The sequence below is a fragment of the Hippopotamus amphibius genome, chromosome 10 (assembly GCF_030028045.1).
Source record: "Hippopotamus amphibius kiboko isolate mHipAmp2 chromosome 10, mHipAmp2.hap2, whole genome shotgun sequence".
In the NCBI taxonomy this organism is placed as follows: domain Eukaryota; kingdom Metazoa; phylum Chordata; class Mammalia; order Artiodactyla; family Hippopotamidae; genus Hippopotamus; species Hippopotamus amphibius.
In genome coordinates this window covers 15931122-15935909 of record NC_080195.1, presented here as the reverse complement: position 1 = coordinate 15935909, position 4788 = coordinate 15931122, and the positions used below count along the sequence as shown (strand labels likewise).

The window sequence follows — 4788 nt, the reverse complement described above, 5'->3', positions numbered from 1 at the left end:
ACTGTTGGTGAGAGTATAAATGAGAATGAAACTTTTGGTGAGCAGTATCGTGATCCTTAGCAAAGTGGAGATGTTCGTAATATATAACCCTGTAGTTATCCAACAATTATACTTCCAGATTTATTTTTTGGAGGAACTCTAAATATTTCCAGAGTAATATTTATTGTAACATTCTTCATATTGGTGAAAATTAAAAGTAATTTAACGTATGTAACAGGAGAAAGGGTAAATTGTGGTTCAAAAATATCAGGTTGAATATTGCCACATATAGTATGATAGTTATATAAAAGTTGAGTAGGGGAAAACCTTTCTACATTGTTTATGGATACAAACATACAAATTTAAAAAATAAATATTCATAGGGAAGATGAACAAACAACCTCAAGTTAGTGGTTACATACGAGGAAGGAGGAAAGGTCATGTCACTCTTTTTCTTACATATCAATCATATAAAATTATATAGAAATAAAATAGAAGCAATGTTATTAATTCATTTATAAAAATAATAAAATCATATCTATTTTAATATAAAACAAGTGAAGCCCTTTGATCACTAATAAGGATGGTTTAGACATTTGATGGGCTGTGAAAATTTTGGTGGAAAGGAAAGCATATCAACCTACAGAAAAAATATGTCTCCTTGAAGACAGCAGAGTTTTAAAGCTTTTATTCTCTCAGTGATTCTGTACACATTAAAAAAAAAACTTATCTGGGTACCACTTATTAGGGAACTCAAAAGGCATTTACTTAGGACCTAATATAGCAAATAAAAATCACTGTAAAAGTTACATAAAACTTTTTTAAAGAAATTCATGTTTCTCTTTCCCATCTTGCAAGATGGCAGGTGAAAAGGCTGAGAACAGATGCTAAGGAGAAAAAACCTGAATCCAAGGAGGCTGATGCTGGTGGTAAGGTTAAAAAGGTAAAGCAGGTTAAGAAAGGGAAGCTCCACTTCAGCCGAAACCCTGTCTTGGTCAGAGGAATTGGCAGATATTCCCGGTCAGCTATGTATTCCAGAAAGGCCTTGTACAAGAGGAAATACTCAGCAGCGAAATTCAAGGTTGAAAAGAAAAAGAAGGTGAAGGTTCTTGCTGCTGTCACAAAACCTGTTGATGGTACCTGGGTAGTTAAACTTCGCAAAATGACTAGGTATTATCCTACTGAAGATGTGTCGCGAAAGCTGTTTACTCATGGCAAAAAGCCCTTCAGTAAGCACATGAGAAAACTGCGTGTCAGCATCACCCCTGGGACCTTTCTGATCATCCTCACTGGGCGCCACAGAGGCAAGAGGGTCATTTTCCTGAAGCAGCAGAGCAGTGGCTTGCTGCTTGTGACTGGGCCTCTGTCCCTCAATCGAGTTCCTCTGCGTAGAACACACCAGAAATTTGTCATTGCCACCTCCACCAAAATGGATATCAATGGTGCAAAAATCCCAAAAGATCTTACTGATGCTTAGTTCAAGAAGAAGAAGCTGCATAAGCCCAGGCACTGGGAAGGTGAAATCTTCGGCACAGAAAGAGAGAAATACAAAATTACAGAGCCGTGCAAGGTTGATCAGAGAGCTGTGGACTCATAAATTCTGCGAAGAATCAAAGCTGGTCCTCAGCTCCAGGGCTACCTCCGCTCTGTGTTTGCTCTCACCAATGGAATTTATCCTCACAAAGTAGTGTTCTAAACTTCTTACAAAGAACCTAATTAAATAATTTGGTCCATTTAAAAAAAAAAGAAAGAAAAGATATTCATGTTATATATTTTTTTTACTCACTCTTCTAAAAGTCCAAGATATTTTTATCTTTCATCCTTTTTGAGCTCCAAAGTGAATAGTAATATGCTTCCCATATTTTCTTAATTCCTTCCCAAAGGCAGTTCTTTACCTACTTGGTCAAACATCTAGGAAATGGAGACAGTGAATAAATTTGCCCTGAATCATCACCAATTCAATGTTTATATTGTCATCAGGAACAAGCACCAACAATTATTAATATTTTGCAAAGTCCAAGGAAGTGCATATAGGCTTTTATAAAGATTCACAGAATGATCATATTGTAAACCACCAGAGTGTAAAGCTATCCTTTATTTTGGAAGAAAAATATTAAATTGTCTTACTAGAGGTTTTTAAAACTACCTATAGTAAAGTAAATGTCAATAGGATTGAAAATAGAAAATTTAGCTGCCAGATTGATTTTTTTTAGAGAAAAAAAGAGAAGCACGGACTACCTTTTGAACGTAGATATTTTGCCCTCCATGCAATTGAAATGTGCTGAAGAAATACACAACATTTCAAGAAGAACTAGTCTATACTTTAGTAAACTGCATCTAATTCTCAAACTACAGGGAGTAACCCACTGATATCCACTACAGAACTAAAAAACAAAGTGGTTTGTAATGTACTGTTTTAAAGAATGGGAGAATCAAAGTAATTTGTTATATCAAATTTCACCTCAAATACCAATTCTTCAAGGAAGCCTGTCCTACAGTGATTGCTACTAACATGCTATACTTCTCCACTATTACATTTTTCACAGTTGAATTTTTCATTGCAGCATTTTTCACACCAGCTGCTATGCTCCATGTTGGCAGCAGCAGTGTCTGCATTTGCTCACCTTTGAAGCTTCAGTTATCATCTTCCACAGAGTTTGCAATATGCCAGATATCTTCTAAGAAATATGCAAGGATTAACTCGTTTAATCATCACAACAATCCTGTAAAGTAAGAACTATTATTTGTCCCTGCTTTACCGATGAAGAAACAGAGGCAAGAAGTTAAATAGTTCATCCCAGGTTATACATCTATTGAGTGACAATGTCAAGGTTTAAATCTAGGCAGTAGAACTTGCCCATGAAGGAAGCAGTGATCAGTGCTTAGGAGTCCAAGATGGCTAAAAAGTATGGGGCTACTACAAAAAAAAAAAAAGCAAATGAGAGAAAGAGCTCTAGTTCTTCATATGAAGGTTTTCTTAAGTTTTTGGGTGAATGCTGGAATACCAATCTGTACAAGCATAGGATAAAACTCTTGAAAGTTTGAAAAGAACCTACTGCAAGAGAAAGTACAATTCCCAAGAAACCAAAATTGAACCATTGTAAAAACTCACATAGGGCTGGAAATCAATCTCTCTTTTTTTTTTAACCTGCTAGAATAGCTACCTTGATAAACACCTCAGGCATTAAATGGAAAATGGAAATAGCAGATGGATCGTGTTTTAGCTGTGGGGCTAAACCAGCCTTAGAGTGAGGTCTACTCCAAACTCACCCTCAGATTAAAACACACACTTACCTAGCAAGCATCTTTAAGTAGTTTTTGTCTTCATAACTCACCCAAACCTTTAAAGAAACACAATACTATTTATTATTCAACAATGAAATTTCATAATGTCTAGAATCTAGGCTATGATTTTTTTTGGGGGGAGGGTACATCAGGTTCAATCATCATCTGTTTTTATACACATATCCCCGTATTCCCTCCCTTCCTTGACTCCCCCCCGCCTTGAGTCCCCGCCACCCTCCCTGCCCCAGTCCTCTAAGGCATCTTCCATCCTTGAGTTGGACTCCCTTTGTTATACAACAACTTCCCACTGACTATTTTACAGTTGTTAGTATATATATGTCTGTGCTACTCTCTCGCTTCGTCTCAGCTTCCCCTTCACCCCCCGCCCCCTCCCATACCTCGAGTTCTCCAGTCCATTCTCTGTATCTGCATCCTTATTCTTGTCACTGAGTTCATCAGTACCATTTTTAGATTCCGTATATGTGAGTTAGCATACAATATTTGTCCTTCTCTTTCTGACTTACTTCACTCTGTATGACAGATTGTAGTTCTATCCACCTCATTACATATAGCTCCATCTCATCCCTTTTTATAGCTGAGTAATATTCCATTGTATATATATGCCACATCTTCTGTATCCATTCATTTGTTGATGGGCATTTAGGTTGCTTCCATGTCCTGGCTATTGTAAAGAGTGCTGCAATAAATATTATGGTACAAGTTTCTTTTGGGATTATGGTTTTCTTTGGGTATATGCCCAGGAGTGGGATGACTGGATCATATGGTAGTTCTATTTGTAGTTTTTTAAGGAACCTCCAAATTGTTTTCCATAGTGGCTGTACCAACGTACATTCCCACCAACAGTGCAGGAGAGTTCCCTTTTCTCCACACCCTCTCCAACATTTGTTGTTTCCAGACTTTGTGATGATGGCCATTCTGACGGGTGTGAGGTGATACCTCATTGTGGCTTTGACTTGCATTTCTCTGATGATGAGTGATGTTGAGCATCTTTTCATGTGTTTGTTGGCCATCTGTATGTCTTCTTTGGAGAAATGTCTATTTAGGTCTTCTGCCCATTTGTGGATTGGGTTATTTGCTTTTTTGGTATGAAGCTTCATGAGCTGCTTGTATATTTTGGAGGTTAATCCTTTGTCCGTTGTTTCATAGGCAATTATTTTTTCCCATTCTGAGGGTTGCCTTTTAGTCTTGTTTATGGTTTCTTTTGCTGTGCAAAAGCTTTTAAGTTTCATGAGGTCCCATTCGTTTATTCTTGATTTTATTTCCCTGATTCTAGGAGGTGGGTCAAAAAGGATGTTGCTTTGATGTATGTCATAGAGTGTTCTGCCTATGTTTTCCTCTAGGAGTTTTATAGTGTCTGGCCTTACATGTAGGTCTTTAATCCATTTGGAGTTGATTTTTGTGTATGGTGTTAGGAAGTGTTCTAATTTCATTCTTTTACATGTTGCTGTCCAATTTTCCCAGCACCACTTATTGAAGAGGCTGTCTTTTTTCCATTGTATACTC

The 4788-nt window shown here is 37.2% G+C and overlaps 1 pseudogene; it reads left to right on the top strand.

Moving 5' to 3' along the window:
* Positions 1–837: 837 nt before the first annotated feature.
* On the top strand, positions 838–1695 carry LOC130830097 (60S ribosomal protein L6-like; annotated as a pseudogene).
* The last annotated feature ends 3093 nt before the right edge of the window (positions 1696–4788 follow it).